The sequence below is a fragment of the Taudactylus pleione genome, unplaced genomic scaffold (genome assembly GCF_031769625.1).
Source record: "Taudactylus pleione unplaced genomic scaffold, aTauple2 ptg000151l, whole genome shotgun sequence".
NCBI classification, from domain to species: domain Eukaryota; kingdom Metazoa; phylum Chordata; class Amphibia; order Anura; family Myobatrachidae; genus Taudactylus; species Taudactylus pleione.
This window is the reverse complement of record NW_028284553.1, coordinates 52,450-71,446: the sequence shown is the minus strand read 5'-3', so window position 1 is coordinate 71,446 and position 18,997 is coordinate 52,450. Positions and strand designations below refer to the sequence as shown.

The 18,997-nt window shown below is 39.2% G+C and overlaps 1 pseudogene; it reads left to right on the top strand.

Moving 5' to 3' along the window:
• The first annotated feature begins 8,840 nt into the window (after nt 1-8,840).
• LOC148522195 (5S ribosomal RNA) lies at nt 8,841-8,959 on the top strand (annotated as a pseudogene).
• The last annotated feature ends 10,038 nt before the right edge of the window (nt 8,960-18,997 follow it).

Below are 18,997 nucleotides of genomic sequence, written 5' to 3'. Positions count from 1 at the left end.
TCTAATCGTAGATAAGCTGTGATGATTGTCCCTAAAATGTTTATCCACAGGATGATCCAAATTTTTTCCTTCGATGGCAGCCCTAATGTTAGAGCAATGTAAAGCCATTCTTTCTTTCATCTGTCGAGAAGTCTTGCCAATGTATAACTTACCACACAGACATCTGATCTGATATACCACAAAACGGCTAGAACATGTGAGCGGGTATCTAATGAGAAATTTCTTACCCGAACGTGGGTGAAAGAATATATCCCCAGTTTCCAAAAAACTGCAAGTAATGCAGCCTACACATTTAAAATTGCCTGCTTTGCGGGTAAGGAAATGAGAAGTCCTTATTTTGCCGTATTGGCTGATGTCATTATGGACTACCGTATCCTTGATATTTCTGCCCCTTTTAAAAGAAGGTAGAATGGTGGATCCCTGTAGGGACGGCAATTTAGGGTCCCTACTAATCACTGGCCAAATATTCCTTGCAGTGCTCATCAGATCTGCACTAGCCGTGGTATATTGCTGTGTGAAAACCACTCGCTTAATGTCAGAATTGGGTCTAGACGATTCCAAGGCTCGACTTCTGGGAATGGCAAGGACCTTTTCTTTAGCTTTCTGGAGGGTTTTGTAATGATAACCTCTTTTCAGAAATTTCAATTACATTTTATCAATTTGATTGATGACGTCCACAGGGTCACTACAAATTCTTAGGATCCTTAAAAACTGCGAATAAGGTAATCCATATTTCATAGATGGGGATGATGACTGTCGGCCTGTAATACTGTATTGCGGTCAGTAGGTTTGAAGAACATCGAAGTGTGTAATTCATTACATTCATTTTGGCTAATGGTGACATCCAAAAAATGCACAGACTGGTAGCTACATTCAAAGGTGAATTTGATGGGGTGTTCTCTGTTATTTAGATCTGTCATCACCTGTATAAACTGTTCGTATGACCCAGACCATAAAAGGAAAATATCGTCGATATATCTGGAATATCCTGTAATATGTTTGGAAATATCAGGATCCAGAAAGAAGAATTCTTCCTCAACATCAAACATATATATGTTGGCAAAGCTAGGTGCCACACACAAGCTCATGGCACAGCCTGAGCGTTGGACATATATTTTGCCATCAAATAAAAAATAATTTCTGGTGAGGGTACGTTCAAGTAATAGAGTGAAGAAATCGACATCCGGACCAGTATACTGCTCATGATCTTTGATAAATCTATGAACGGCCAAAATACCTTCTTTATGGGGGATACTGGTATAAAGACTGCATACATCGATGGTACACATCAATACCTGAGAAGGAAGTGGCGATAATTCTGTAGTCTCAAGATGAAAGATGTAGTGTCTTTAAGAAAAGAGGGCTTAGTTGGCAATAGTGGCTGTAGAAAAAAATCTAAATATTTCAAGATCCCATAATACGAAGAGTCCCTGGCTGCAATGATGGGTCTACCTGGAGGAAAATGAGGATCTTTGTGCAGCTTCGGGATAGTATATAATATAGGCAATTTAGGTGTCTCTTGTTTCAAAGCCTCCTTGGTAGTAGCTAAAATTATATTGTTGACAACCGCTTGTTCTAATAGTTCATGTAGTTCCAATTTGAAACTATTGGTGGGGTCTGTATCCACTAATTCATATACTGTTGTGTCTGACAATTGTTGGTATATATCAGATTTATAAGTAACCAGATCTTTCACCACTATACCCCTGCCTTTGTCCGCGGGGCGGATGATAATATCTTGGTATTCACCAAGCTTTTTTAAGGCTGATAGTTCACTCCGTGACAGATTATTCGAAATCTGCTGACTTGGTCTAGTATAGTGGGAAATAACGTTGTCCATATAGTTGGTAAAGCACTTGATATTAATATTGGTAGACTGAGGAATAAACACTGATTTTTTGGGTATAGGACATTTATTGGCAGAAGTCATATCAGGGCCAAAATGTTCATTCAGTTTAAGTCTACGATCAAATTTGAATAAGTCAATTTTATTTTGAAAGGTATCCGGGAAGTGGGTAGGGACAAAGGATAAACCTTTGTTTAGCACCCGATTTTCTGCTTCAGTCAGCACCCTTGATGATAAGTTGAAGACTATGTCTTCCTGTACTGTGTCTTTCTTTGCCCTCCTCGCCCACTCCCCGCCACGCCTGGTGCAGGTTCTCTTGTTAAATCCAGAGTAGCTCTGGTAGCTACCCCTAAAGGGGTCCTTTGGCTGTTGGAAATCGGACCTCTGCTGACACATTCAGCGTCACTAGATGATGCGGCACCACTTGAATTATCGGTTTCAAGTTGATATCTTTTATGTTTACGAAATTTCGGTCTTGACTCTCTAGTTTGGCCCCGATTGTATGCCTAACTATAGACTCTAAGTTCAGCGTAGTCTCTAGTTACAGTTTGTAGTTTGGATTTCTTAAACTGAATAAGATCGGAACGATATTTCTCAACTTGAGCAGATAATTTATTGAGCCAATCCTGGGAAGTGTCAGACTTAATTTTAGCCAAATGCACACCTTCAAAGGTAGCGATGTTGTTTTTAACTAAATTCAATTCTCTCCTGGATTCTTCAATTACTAGGAGCATTAAATCCAATGAACATTTATTAAGGACAGCTACCCATCTACAGCAGAAATCAGAATTATAGCGTCCGATGGTGGGGATATTTTTGATTCGAAATCCACGGGGGATTTTTTTGTCACGATAATAATCCGACAGGGAGACACCGTGTAAAAAATAATCAACCTCACGTTTTTTTAGACGAAACAATTGTGCAAAACGCTGGTCTGTGGTGTCCTCACCCGATGTTTCTTTTAAATTAGCTTGAAACAAGATCGTCTCTGCTTCAGTGTCAGTAAGAGATAAAACTTCACCTATAGGCAGACAAATATTGCTGAATCCTCCCAATCATAGAGGAGGTGACAGGGATCGTATTCTTTTGCAAAAAGAAGCATTTTGGATCTATACTTTGCAAACGGTCCACCCATGGGGCCTTAATGAGATGTTATCTTTGTCTTGCTTTTTGTAAATTCCTATATAGAATGTTTTCTATGTTGTATGTATGATATCTTGCGCATAAATCTTGGCTTATTAGGTTCAGATATATTACTGAGATTGTACATTACGTGGTGTTCTAGTAAGGCTGATAGTAGGTTATTCTTTCCAGCATCATTAGATTTGTCTATAGACAGCGATCTTTGCAGAATTTGTATATCTATCTTTATTAGTTCAAATGTGCTGCCAGATTATGGTGGCCTTTCATGATATTTTGCATGTATACATTGTCTACTGTGATATATCAGTCTGGTTATATTATATGCTGTTTTCTTTTTCCTCAGAGTTTGTTTATGTTACACATAATATTGCCTTAGTGATGGTTCACTTCTGCCACGCCCCCTTGTGAGTCACCGACCGCCGGCGTTGTGCACGCCTATGACGTCATCGGACTCCGACGGGACAGCGTTGGATGAGCACTATGGTGTATGTCACAGGTATGTATATATGCAGTTGTATGTTCGTATTTTTGTGTATAAAGTCTTGATAAAAGAGCTAGGGGCTCTGAAACGTCGACCCTTAACCACTCGACTGGTTGTTTGTGTTATTTTCTGCTGAGTCCCGGAGTGCATCCTGTTTCATATCTACGCTATTTTGGAGTTATATCTGGGAGTGCACCTGGGCATGTTGTCTTTAATTGGAGTGCCGGTCTTCCATTACAAAGTTATATGCTAACTTGCATCTCCTATACAGGATTTACAGGAACGCTTGGCAAGGCACCCAACATTGTGTTGTACTAAATAGTGCACTTTTAGACTGTTTATAATCCACTGAGCCCAGTGGATTATTGTTTTTATTAAATATCTTCTGATAGTTTTTTTTGATGATGTCAGCTATTGAGGAAGCTGCTGGATTCAGTAATATTTGTCTGCCTATAGGTGAAGTTTTATCTCTTACTGACACTGAAGCAGAGACGATCTTGTTTCAAGCTAATTTAAAAGAAACATCGGGTGAGGACACCACAGAACAGCTTTTTGCACAATTGTTTCGTCTAAAAAAACGTGAGGTTGATTATTTTTTACACGGTGTCTCCCTGTCGGATTATTATCGTGACAAAAAAATTCCCCGTGGATTTCGAATCAAAAATATCCCCACCATCGGACGCTATAATTCTGATTTCTGCTGTAGATGGGTAGCTGTCCTTAATAAATGTTCATTGGATTTAATGCTCCTAGTAATTGAAGAATCCAGGAGAGAATTGAATTTAGTTAAAAACAACATCGCTACCTTTGAAGGTGTGCATTTGGCTAAAATTAAGTCTGACACTTCCCAGGATTGGCTCAATAAATTATCTGCTCAAGTAGAGAAATATCGTTCCGATCTTATTAAGTTTAAGAAATCCAAACTACAAACTGTAACTAGAGACTACGCTGAACTTAGAGTCTATAGTTGGGCATACAATCGGGGCCAAACTAGAGAGTCAAGACCGAAATTTCGTAAACATAAAAGATATCAACTTGAAACCGATAATTCAAGTGGTGCCGCATCATCTAGTGACGCCGAATGTGTCAGCAGAGGTCCGATTTCCAACAGCCAAAGGACCCCTTTAGGGGTAGCTACCAGAGCTACTCTGGATTTAACAAGAGAACCTGCACAAGGCGTGGCGAGGAGTGGGCGAGATGGGCAAAGAAAGACACAGTACAGGAAGACATAGTCTTCAACTTATCATCAAGGGTGCTGACTGAAGCAGAAAATCGGGTGCTAAACAAAGGTTTATCCTTTGTCCCTACCCACTTCCCGGATACCTTTCAAAATAAAATTGACTTATTCAAATTTGATCGTAGACTTAAACTGAATGAACATTTTGGCCCTGATATGACTTCTGCCAATAAATGTCCTATACGCAAAAAATCAGTGTTTATTCCTCAGTCTACCAATATTAATATCAAGTGCTTTACCAACTATATGGACAACGTTATTTCCCACTATACTAGACCAAGTCAGCAGATTTCGAATAATCTGTCATGGAGTGAACTATCAGCCTTAAAAAAGCTTGGTGAATACCAAGATATTATCATCTGCCCCGCGGACAAAGGCGGGGGCATAGTGGTGCAAGATCTGGTTACTTATAAATCTGATATATACCAACAATTGTCAGACGCAACAGTATATGAATTAGTGGATACAGACCCCACCAATAGTTTCAAATTGGAACTACATGAACTATTAGAACAAGCGGTTGTCAACAATATAATTTTAGCTACTACCAAGGAGGCTTTGAAACAAGAGACACCTAAATTGCCTATATTATATACTATCCCGAAGCTGCACAAAGATCCTCATTTTCCTCCAGGTAGACCCATCATTGCAGCCAGGGACTCTTTGTATTATGGGATCTCGAAATATTTGGATTTTTTTCTACAGCCACTATAGCCAACTAAGCCCTCTTTTCTTAAAGACACTACATCTTTCATCTTGAGACTACAGAATTTATCGCCACTTCCTTCTCAGGTATTGATGTGTACCATCGATGTATGCAGTCTTTATACCAGTATTCCCCATAAAGAAGGTATTTTGGCCGTTCATAGATTTATCAAAGATCATGAGCAGTATACTGGTCCGGATGTTGATTTCTTCACTCTATTACTTGAACGTACCCTCACCAGAAATTATTTTTTATTTGATGGCAAAATATATGTCCAACGCTCAAGCTGTGCCATGAGCTCGTGTGTGGCACCTAGCTTTGCCAACATATATATGTTTGATGTTGAGGAAGAATTCTTTTTTCTGGATCCTGATATTTCCAAACATATTACAGGATATTCTAGATATATCGACAATATTTTCCTTTTATGGTCTGGGTCATATGAACAGTTTATACAGGTGATGACAGATCTAAATAACAGAGAACACCCCATCAATTTCACCTTTGAATGTAGCTACCAGTCTGTGCATTTTTTGGATGTCACCATTAGCCAAAATGAACGTAATGAATTACACACTTCGATGTTCTTCAAACCTACTGACCGCAATACAGTATTACAGGCCGACAGTCATCATCCCCCATCTATGAAATATGGATTACCTTATTCGCAGTTTTTAAGGATCCTAAGAATTTGTAGTGACCCTGTGGACATCATCAATTAAATTGATAAAATGTCTTTGAAATTTCTGAAAAGAGGTTATCATTACAAAACCCTCCAGAAAGCTAAAGAAATGGTCCTTGCCATTCCCAGAAGTCGAGCCTTGGAATCGTCTAGACCCAATTCTGACATTAAGCGAGTGGTTTGGACACAGCAATATACCACGGCTAGTGCAGATCTGATGAGCACTGCAAGGAATATTTGGCCAGTGATTAGTAGGGACCCTAAATTGCCGTCCCTACAGGGATCCACCATTCTACCTTCTTTTAAAAGGGGCAGAAATATCAAGGATACGGTAGTCCATAATGACATCAGCCAATACGGCAAAATAAGGACTTCTCATTTCCTTACCAGCAAAGCAGGCAATTTTAAATGTGTAGGCTGCATTACTTGCAGTTTTTTGGAAACTGGGGATATATTCTTTCACCCACGTTCGGGTAAGAAATTTCTCATTAGATACCCGCTCACATGTTCTAGCCGTTTTGTGGTATATCAGATCAGATGTCCGTGTGGTAAGTTATACATTGGCAAGACTTCTCGACAGATGAAAGAAAGAATGGCTTTACATCGCTCTAACATTAGGGCTGCCATCGAAGGAAAAAATTCGGATTATCCTGTGGCTAAACATTTTAGGGACAATCATCACAGCTTATCTACGATTAGATATAAAATAATTGATTGGGTCCCTCCCAATCATAGAGGAGGTGACAGGGATCGTATTCTTTTTCAAAAAGAAGCATTTTGGATCTATACTTTGCAAACGGTCCACCCGTGGGGCCTTAATGAGATGTTATCTTTGTCTTGCTTTTTGTAAATTCCTATATAGAATGTTTTCAATGTTGTATGTATGGTATCTTGCGCATAAATCTTGGCTTATTAGGTTCAGATATATTACTGAGATTGTTCATTACGTGGTGTTCTAGTAAGGCTGATAGTAGGTTATTCTTTCCAGCATCATTAGATTTGTCTATAGACAGCGATCTTTGCAGAATTTGTATATCTATCTTTATTAGTTCAATGTGCTGCCAGATTATGGTGGCCTTTCATGATATTTTGCATGTATACATTGTCTACTGTGATATATCAGTCTGGCTGTTTTCTTCTTCCTCAGAGTTTGTTTATGTTACACATAATATTGCCTTGGTGATGGTTCACTTCTGCCACGCCCCCTTGTGAGTCACCGACCGCCGGCGTTGCGCACGCCTATGACGTCATCGGGACTCCGACAGGACAGCGTTGGATGAGCACTATGGTGTATGTCACAGGTATGTATATATGCAGTTGTATGTTCGTTTTTTTGTGTATAAAGTCTTGATAAAAGAGCTAGGGGCTCTGAAACGTCGACCCTTAACCACTCGACTGGTTGTTTGTATTATTTTCTGCTGAGTCCCGGAGTGCATCCCGTTTCATATCTACGCTATATATATATATATATTTATATATATACACACATACATACATATATACATACGTGTATATATATATATATACATATATATATATAAATATATATACATGTGTATATATATATACATATGTATATACATACATATATATATATATATATATATACACATATATATATATATATATATTTATATACACATACATATATATATATATATATATATATACACATACATACGTATATATATACATACATTTATATATATATATGTATATTTATACATATTATATATATATATATATATATATATATTTTATTAAACCAGTGGACACTAACAGCTACTTACATTATAAAAGCGGACATGTAAGTAGCTGGAAGAATAATATTCCATTCTCACAGTTTTACACAATCAAACGCAACTGTAGCACAGATCCTCTCTGTGAAGAACAGATTAAATTATATGCTGATAGATTTAGAGATCGTGATTACCCTGAAAAAATAATCAATGCGGCTATTACCAGATGTGCACATCTCAAAAGAGAAGAGATATTGGACGTCAGTAATCCTAAAAGACAACAAAATATACAGACCAATCGAGTAGCCTTCATTACACAATATAACTGTGTGGAAAGAAGAATTAGAAATACTATCAAGTAACACTGGAACATATTGAAAATGGATCCATTACTAGAAGAAGTGATACCAGAGCAACCTATAATCACCTTCAGAAAATCCAGAAATCTCAAAGAAATCCTAGCACCAAGTTTATTACCAGAAAAAGCAACATCAAATACCTTAACAACAAAATGAGTGGGTGCCTATAAATGTGGCCATTGTATTGTGTGTAAATACCTTCATCCGAATAGAAAAACTTTTTTTAATCATAATAACTCAAAAAAATACCATATGAAACAATTCGGAAACTGTAACACCACCTCTGTGATCTATCTTATAGAATGTCCCTGCGGACTTAAATACGTAGGGAAAACAAAACGCCCATTAAAACTCTGAATACAGGAACATATCAGATATTTTAAGAATAAATTAACTACCTATTCAGTTTCCAGACACTTCCTAACAAAGCATAACTCCTCAATAGATAATATGACTTTTAGAGCTATTGAACATGTTACCCCGGGTCCCCGGGGAGGTGATCTAGCTAGAAAACTATCTCAAAGGGTGATGTACTGGATATATGAGCTAAATACATTGTCTCCATATGGGCTGAACGAAAGCTAAGAGATTGCTCCATTTTTATAAAGAGTTAGAGATCTCAGTAGATACAGGACATCATACCAAATACCTACGGCCATACCACACTGGAAGTACCCAATCTTGTCTGATCTTGGAAGCTATACAGTGATGGGCCTGGCTAGTACTGGGATGGAAGACCACCCAAGAATACCAGGAGCAGTAGATATTGTAAGGTGAAAATGTATCGTATAAAGGAAGAGATCTGATCCTCTTTTAGGAGCAATCCCATGTAAAGCTTACTACAATGAATATTGCCCTGAAAAATGGAGAAAACGAGAGAAAAATTTTTAACCACCGAAATAAGTTTTAGGTGTTTTTATTTATTTATGTTTTAATTATTATATGTTGAGAACTTCCTGTATTAATATGATCCAAGGGTATATGTTTTTACACCTGGGTCCTTATGTTTGAATCTGTACTTATTGAATATAAATGAAGTCATGGTACAAGTGATCAGTAAGGTATCTTCCAAATACTAAAAATATTCAAAGTTCGTATGGGCATCTATTAAGAAAACAATTATTTAAACCAAATATAAGAACAATTGTCGAATACGTTTTTTTCCTATATAAAAGACGTTTTTTTATTATGTAATTTTTTAGTAGTCTCTATATTTTTTATTATCATTATTTATCTATAAGATTGATTAATACACTTGATGGTTTGATTTTGTAGAAAATAATATTACTTTATGGGATAAAGGAAAACTAATATAAACACTGTGGACCTATAATAATATCTAGAGCGCATAATAGGCTAACCATGTTTTATACGAAAATAGTAGTTATCTCTGTGGAAAACTTTTTATGTATATTGTCACCATAGAAACGCAGTATTGAAAGACTCTATTCCCGGAGTTTGCGGGTCACGTGCGGTTCATCCAACATGTGACTTCCGCCGACGACAAATAACACTTCCGGGAGTGCGTTCCATGTGCGTGCCACAGCGGGACCTCCATCCGGATTACTAAGAGCAAACGCCAGGAAGAGCAAAAAGATGTCTGCACACCAGGCATTCGGCCATGTTTGCTGAGACTCTATATTGAATCATATATAAACGGAACCTCCGGATAACTAACTTCCGGCTACGAGCCGGATGATGCTGGAATTATTCAATTAATTAAACATAGTGTATACCACTATATAAATGGACCATGATGAGTTATGTCTCACAACTCCTGCTCCCCTTGAAGAAGTCTGAAAGAGACGAAACGCATTGGGACCTCCTCCACCCACCAGTATATGGACTAAGAAACAGACAGCCATTGGAGCTTCTGCACTAGCACTTTATTGGACTCTTTTCTTTCAGCTAAGTTTTATGGATTTTTTACTTAGCTAACTATATTGTCTACCTCCCTGTATATGTCATTATATCTCTTGCATATCCCCCTTTTTTATAGATTCCATTTTGTTTTTTACCTTTTGTCCCCTATACTTTAATAAAATATTTTTTTTATATACACTTTATATTTATTAACTATATTTATTATATTAAGAGTTCATTTTTTTCACTTTAAAATAATATATATTTTTTATTTATTTATTTCTTACCATATATCATCTATACATATTTTTTACGTATATTTATATTGCACGGGTCACTTTCTGGAAATATTGGAATATCCACAATCGGAATATATCTTTCAATTCATCCTAAAAAATCTGGTACGCATATAAGATTTATTTAGTCATATGTTCAATATTTTTCTACTAAATATATTACACTATCAGGCGCCTTTTCCTCTCTTCCATTTTTTAGATTCACTTAGCTGTTGGCCTAATCAGCACCTTGGGGAAAAAGCTACCATCCCTTATCTGTTGGAGAAGTGTATTGCTATTTTTGAACAGCCTAAAAAAAGGACACTTTCTTTTCTTTTTGAACACTAATTGACTACTCAAAATAATATCAGGAAGCGCCAGTTCCTAGACTATCGTTTCTAATATATATATATATATATATATATATATATATATATATTTTTATGATTGTTCATTTATTTATTGCCCGATCACTGTGGCCAGCAGTGATCGGGCACATGGGGATGGGGAGGTGGAGCTGAGGCCGGAAAAGAGTGGGCAGCAGCCGCGGCTACTGCGCTCCTACACAGTGATCACCTAGTGATCACTGTAAGTGCCGAAGCTGCAGCGGAAGCGTCTCCCGCTGGTGGCCTGGATGCAGAGCAGCAGCGGCGGCTACCAGAGCGCTCACACACACAGTTATCACTATGTGATCACTGTAGTTCCGGAGCCACAGCGGGAGGGTGTCCCGCTGGTGGCCCAGATAGATAGCAGCGCTACTGCTTTTTACTGAAGGGGGTGGAGATGGCTGCCCGATCACTGCTGGCCACAGTGATCGGGTCACAGCAGCAGCACTGCTGCTTCTATGGGAGGGGGGCTGCCGGCGGTGCCCGATCACTGTGGCCAGCAGTGATCGGGACACGCCGGAGAGGCATCCATTCTTGCAGAGGGACCAGAAGGTCCCTCTGATGTAGTCGGCTGCTGGAAGATTAGCTTCCCACAGCCGCCTAGTGGACATTTCTGACTGGTCGTATCAGATACGACCATGTCAGGGAAAGCCCAGCCTGGTGCGGTCGTATCTGATACGACCGTGCCAGGCAAGTGGTTAAGGACCCTAAACACTAGATGATTTTTCTAATGATTTGCCCAATTCTGATGCATCAGAATGACAAATGGTTAAAATCATCCAGTGTGTACGCACTATATCGTGACGTGCAGGCTCCCATGGGGTCATCAGCCGCATCGTTTTATTTTCCTACATGCAGTCCAACAATGCAGCTTATGGCTCCATGCTTCAGGATGCGACAGGGGCAGACCTATTGGGCAGTCAGGTACCAAATTGTCCAGTGTGTACAGGCCATCAGATAGAGTATGTTGGCCCATAGACAGTTTGTGACAGTTGCAGTCCGTTAATGACAGTTGCAGTCAGTTGGTGACAGTGAGAGTCAGGGTAGGACAGGTTTATTAGTGACACTGGGGGAGATGTACTATGCTCTAGAAAGTGATAAATTGAAGAGTGATAAACTGCCAGCCACTCAGCTCCTAACTGTCATCTCACATGCTCTGTTGGAAAAATGACTGTTAGGAGCTAATTGGTTGGTCTCCACTTTATCACTTTCTATATCTTAGTACATTTGCCTCACTGTCTTTGATGGGCAGTGCCACCCACAGTGACAGTCTGTTGTGATTTTGGAGGGAATCGACTATAAGTCTTGAGGTCTGGAATGTATAGTACTAGTCATGGCCAAGGGTTAAGGATTTGATGCAGTGTTTGGGCAGTAGGAACAGCCTTGAGGGCTGATTGTGGCCTTTATAGTCGTGGCCAAGGGACTGATGATGTGGAGCAGCCTTGGGGGCTGATTGTGGACTTTATAGTTGTAGCCAAGGGACTGATGACATGAAGCAGCCTTTGGGCTGTTGCAGCAGCCTTGAGGGCAGATAGTGACCTGGGGCACCAGGACCATTGCACCTTTTGGGCTGATGAGACTCAGGTGAGTTATGCAAAAAGAACATGGGCTGCTACCAGTGCCACTGAGATGACACTGGTGATGGTGTGCTTAATAGCGCACCTGGAATGCAGAGTTGCTACCAGTGTCACCAGGATGACACTGGCAATGGTGTGCTGAATTGTGCACCTGGAACACAGAGCTGCTACCAATGCCGCCAGGATGACACTGGTGACGGTGTGTGCTAAACTGCGCACCTGGAAAGTAGAGTAGCTACCAGTGCCGCTGGGTTGACACTGGCGTTGGTGTGCTAGATTGCGCACCTGGAGCGCTAAATTGCAACTGGTGCCGCTGGGTTGACACAAGCCGCTGGTGGGCGACAGATGCATATTTATTATTTATTTATTAACAGTTTTTTATTTATTTAATGCTTCTGAGGTAGGAAGCGCACTGTGCTGTCCAGATGGTACAAGCAGCATGCATGGATGAGATGCAGGTGGAGCCGCCTGGATGGAATAAACGGCACCAACAAAACACAGCTTGACTGGCTTCGGAACTCAACTGCAGGAGACTGGAAACTGGAAGTACAAAAAACTGGCTATCAAAAATTTCAATCACTGGCATGGAGTGTAGGGCTTGCTCGAATTTAACAGAAACAGGGCCCAACCAGAGCAAGCCTCTCTTAATGATGCACCTGTGCTGTGCACAGACAGGAGAATCACTTAGCATGCACCTGACACTGCACACAGACAGGCAGTAATTAATGCAGTGCCTCAAGCTGGAATTGGCAAACAACATGATCTGCTTAACCACAGATCCTGACACAGGACCTGATTCAGACCCACCCGCAAGCAGCTGCTCGCTCGTACACCGCACGAGCTAGGATATGGTAATCAATGCATTCGCCCGTGCAGTCGCCCGCAACCAAAATTACGCCCCAAAATGTACAATGCTCCTCCAATAGCTAGCGAGCGATATAAGTTAGCAAACTAGCCACTCGATTTTTTTTGTTGTTGTGATGTTTGCGCTCGCAGGTTATTTTTTAGCAGCAAAAATGTCACGTTTCGATTGTCTATCTGTTTATCACACAGCATTTGTTAATCGATTGATGTAAATTATTTAATTAATTAACTTAAGTGTTGGGCAAATGTTGGCTTTGTTCCCTTTTTTTATTATGTCAATAAACTTTATTGTTCAAATGTCATTTTCTTTGTTTTGTTTATTTGGTTTAACCCTTCATTGTTTTTTTTGGGTGGTTTTGGTTTTGATTTTTTTCACGTAAATGTTTTGATGTTACTAAGGGTATTTTTCAAATTGTTTTGTATTTCTATGTATGGTTAATTTTTGCCCTTAACTTTGCAATCGCACCTAAACGCATGGAGCCAATCATAACTCGCAATATTATGAAATATTAGTGTCACATGACTCATGCAGTATCCAATCGAAGTTAGCATATGTGATCTATTAAACTTAACTAGCCAATAATTTTTTTGTTTTTGTTTGCATGTATAAATTGGATCTACTGTTAAAATCGTCATTACCATAATGAGAGCGGCAGTATTCACACGCCGTGAGCTGTCTATCTTGGTACAGATTATGGACCAGCACATTGGCACTCTAGCCCCCCTGACCCAACAGAATGAAAAGAGAGGCATATGCAGAGGTGTTGCAGCGTATGCATATGTTGAGGTACAGGAGGACCATTGCCCAGCTTGAAAGGCGTTGGTTTGATTTGCGGAGCCCCTCACCTGCCCTTCTGGCTTCTTTGCGGCTGCGTAGTAGACAGTGTAAGTATGAGTTATTGAAATTAATAAATTTTCACCCAATTATTATGGGTTTTTAAAAAAATGTTTTATTTTGTTTATACAATTTACTGTATAGTAAATATGATATTAACCAGTAATGTATGTTGCAACTATTGTACAGTGTGGGCCTATTATGTACAGTATGTCACCAAATTAGTTTTGACTTCAGCAAAAAATGCATACTTACAGAGTATGTTAAATTCATGTATAAAAACATAGCAAACAATTAAAGAACCAAATTTAATCAAAAAATATACTTCACTTACGTCAAGAACGGATACGGAGATCGAGGATAAGAGCAGCCCGACTTCACAATCATGGGCCCATACTGCAAAGCCCCTCCCCTGCCCACTCCTCCCATATGTCTATTCCCTTCCCTGCCCACTCCTCCCAAATTACCCCCCCTAGTACAATCCTCCCAAATTACCCCTCCCTCCCTAGAACACTCCTCCCAAATTTCCCCTCCCTCCTCTGCCCACTCCTCTCAAATGTCTATTCCCTCCCCTGCCCACTTCTCATATCCTTCCCCCCAAACAGACCCTCACTTGGCACTGGATCCAGCATTTGAAAGGAATGCAGGTAATATTTACTAAACGGTTTGTTTTTAAAAAAATTTAAAATAACGTTTTTGTTATAACTATCATGTATGTGTGTAGGGCTACATGGTAATGTTGTTAAGGATGAGCATATAATATTCCAAATTGGTGGCATTGTTGACATAACCACAAGTGTGCTTTTTAAAACATAATAACATGTACACTAATATTGTGGGTATTTCTTCATGTTGTGGTAATTTAAATTGGACACTAGTACAGGATGTTTTTTTTTTTCTTTTGGCCTATGCCTACACTGTTTTGAAGTGACAAAACTAAATAAATAAACATAGAAGCCAAACTTGTCTTTGGTGCTTGTTGAAGCATACTTGAGGTGTCACCATGTTAAATATAGGCCAGAAAACGAAATTTTGTGAAATGTATCCACATTATAAAAAAGCAAAGTTATTTGTTGTTGCCTTTACCTATTTTTTTTTTTTTTATTTAAAAAATTTGACCGTCCACATCATATGCTCACTACTAATAGATTTTGGTTTGGGAAATTCATAAGTACTAATTTATGGTCAACATTCTCCTCTCAAATTATAAACTTGCGTTTTAGCTGTGAATTTACACACAGATAAGTAGTACCCATTGTGTTTTTTTGCACTTACTGGTGTTATTTTTACTTTAGTATTTGCATTAAAACAGAAATATGCAGTTTTAGTATATTAATTCAGACAACAAAGTAGCCAACTGTGAGCTGTGCCATGCCACAGGCCAACACACGCCTTGTGTCGCTGTTACTGTTGTGACATTTGGCCTTATTAACACTTGTATATCTCTTGTACGAGGGTTGTCCAATAAGTAAATGCCTAACTGCTCATAACTCTGAAATAATATGCAACATTTATTTGAAACTTTGTCAGTTTGTAGTTTAATATGTCTGCAAACTACTGTATATATGAATTTTTGTTTAGGTAGTCCAAGAAATACCATGGAATCCAAGATGAAACAAAGAGCTGTCATTGAATTTCTGTAAAAAGAAGGCTGCAGTGCAACAGAAATCCACAGACGACTGAAAAAAGTGTACGGTGAGCATACAATTGACTACAGCAACGTCAGAAGGTGGCTGAATCATTTTTAATCAGGAGAATCGTCTATGTGTGACAAACCTCGTGGTGGCAGACCATCAACTGCAGTGACAGCAGAGAACAGACACCAAGTCGATGCCATGATTCAGAAAGACCATTGTGTGACCATCAAAGATATCAGTGATGAACTTGAATGTAGCCATGGTACTGTAAAAACACTAATCAATGATTTGGGATATTGTAAAGTGTGTGCTAAATGGATTCCAAAGCAATTAACCAGGGATCATAAGGCCAGAGGGAGGAAGTGTGCAATGACATTTTGACCAACTTTGAAGCCAACCCTGAGACGTTTTTGGAAAATGTCCTTACAGGAGATGAGACCTGGGTATTCCTAGGCCAAGAAAGTTTAAATCACAGTAATCCATAAACAAAGCCATGGCCACATTCTTCTGGGATTGCTGAGGTGTTATTCTCATCAATTACTTGGAACCAAACGAATCAATCAACAGTGATCAATACATTATTACACTTAAGAAGCTGAAAGAAGCCATCCGCAAAAAAAGATCAACAATTTCACTGTCAAATGTCATCTTACACCACGACAATCCCAGACCTCACACTTCGATGGCAACATCTGCTACCATTGCCAAAGTGGGGTGGGAAATAATGCCACATCCACCATACAGTCATGATTTGGTCCCTTCTGACTTTCATCTGTTTGGCCCTCTCAAATACTGTCTCCGGGGTCAACATTTTGAAGACATACAGGTTGGTAAAAACGCCATACGTTCCTGGGTCAAACACCAACCACTGGAATTTTTACAAAGTGGATTCACAGCTTGGGTTGAGAGGTTGAGAAAATGTTTGAGGGCAGATGGTGAATTTTTTGAGTAGAGTCATTCTGTTACTAAGACTTCAAAGTATTTTACTGCAAATTTTCAAATCTGTATCTATAATAAAATTTGAGTTGTGAGCATTTAGGCATTACTTTTTGAACAACCCTCGTATAATAACCACCATATAGTGCCCTACCCTCTCTTACCTGGCCCTTTATCATGAGCCAATGGGATTTTCTGTAATTGCCTTATTTTATGTCATCTAATTTTAATTTTGCAAGGGAGGCCACAAATGAAGATTGTGCCCCTGATACGCAAATATTTTATTTTAAACTCTGTGTATGTTCCCATGAATTTTATGTGTAGTAGTATGTTTTTTAAATATGTAAACTAGCATCAATACATTTGTATTTTTTTTTATTTAAAATTGCTTACATATATGTAATTTGTAAATGTTTTTTGTGTTTGTATTGAACCAAAATTTAGTTGACCTTCTTTTGCTAACACAGAACTACATTGTGCTGCAACACCTGGCACAGTTTCACAAATTTAATGTGGCCCATCTTTTGTTATGCATGTACAGATGTGTACTTTCAGCTAGAGGTCAGCTTAGTGGCCACCCCTGATATTTTTTGGGGGAGTTTTGTATCTAATACTTTGTCCAAATTTATGTCCCAAAAATGTAATTTTGTTACATTACCAACAGATCCCTAGATGTTGTCGGACAGGCTGATAGAGGAGTTTGAAGAGGCACGCTTCTATTTAGGCCGGCTGGATGGCTGCTTCAGCAATATCATATCATTGTTGCGCAACAATTGAGGGTTCCATTTTTTACTGTTGGTATTCAAATGTACCTTATTTTGGTAGTACAATTAAGTTGTTTTCAACCACAGAGTCATTATTGTGAACCAAGGTCTACACCTCATTTTGTATGTTTTGCAGGGTAATCAAATTTTTAGGGTAATATTTAACTTATTGACATCCATTGTCATTTGAATGGGCAACTAACACCACATTTTTACTGGTTGTGAAAAATACCTAGGGCTGTTTTTATAATTTTATTTTACAATAGTTTACAATTGCTGAGATTTTAAAGGCCAAACTTAAAAAAACCACAAACCCACAAAAAAAGCACATTAGCCTTACTACCCATATCTAGCATATGTTCAGAAGGCATTTTGTGTGAGGATCTGTGTTTGTTGTGGACCCGGAATGGAAACAGGAGCAGACACCGGAACAGATTTAAACTGAAAGGTGGGTTGTTTAATGTAAATACTAGTAGACAAGCACAAGAATAATACTGATTAATATCTGTAACCGAAGGAACAATAGTAATGCAATGAATGAAAGTTCAAATCAGTGACAGAACTAAAATAAAGTCTTGATTACTGAGGTGGAGCTGAAGGAAAAGTCCAGAAAGTCAGTGGTAATAGCAGGGTATGGAATCCGGGAATACTGTGATAATAGCTGAAAGGGAAATCAGGTAATGCTGAGATGATGGCTAAACAGGGCAATCCGGAAATGCTGTGATAATGGCTGAAGGGAAATCCAAAAATGCTGAGAGTTGACTGCGCAGGGTAATCAGGAAATGCTGTAATAGTTGCTGAAAACTCAGGTGCAGGCTGGAGTAGGTAATTGGGAACAACAGGTTCAGGAAGGAATGGGTAGGTTTGGGAACTTCAGGTTCAGGAAGGAGTGGGTAGGTAGAAGGAGCAGGACTTGATCCATGGCAGGAAGCAAGGCAGGGTAGCATGGTGCAGGTTTGCAGGGAGCCAGGGACAAACCAGGTAGAAGGTCAGAAGAGGAGGAACTTTCTCATAGCTGATGCTGAAACACACAGTTGCACTGGCCACTACAGGGAGCTCCAAACCCCCTTAAGTACCCAGCGGCAGAGCGTGAGTGGCTGGAGAGATAACCTGACGCATCAGGATAAGCCCACTATTTCACATGACCTGAGGCAAGATGGCCGCTCCCATGTACCTGTGATGCTGAGACACTGCTAGACTTATCCTTGCCAAGATGGCCCAATGCTGGCAGACCCCCAACACACACACAATGCCAGTCTCCACGTGCCAGCTCCCTCACTGAAAGGACCACGCCACAGTGCCCCCATCAGCAAGGACTGCAACCTCCAGCCACGAAACCCTGGTTGTGACATTTTGCTTACATTGGGCCTAAGGGCAAAAAAATTAAAAAATACAATAAAGGATGTTTACGTTTTCCTGCACTTTTCTAAAAAGTTCAATCATAATTAACTCAAGAACACATTCACGCACACAAAAATTAAATGGATCTGTATGTTATTTTGGTTTAAACTACAAAATCAAAAAATGGGAGATAGGAATGTGCACTGCCAAAAAAAATAAATAAATAACAACAAAATAGATACAGAAAAATGACATTTATTTAAAACAATGGAAAACACAAAACAAATGTTCGTCCAAAAAACATCAAGAGCTGGGAGAAGATGGAG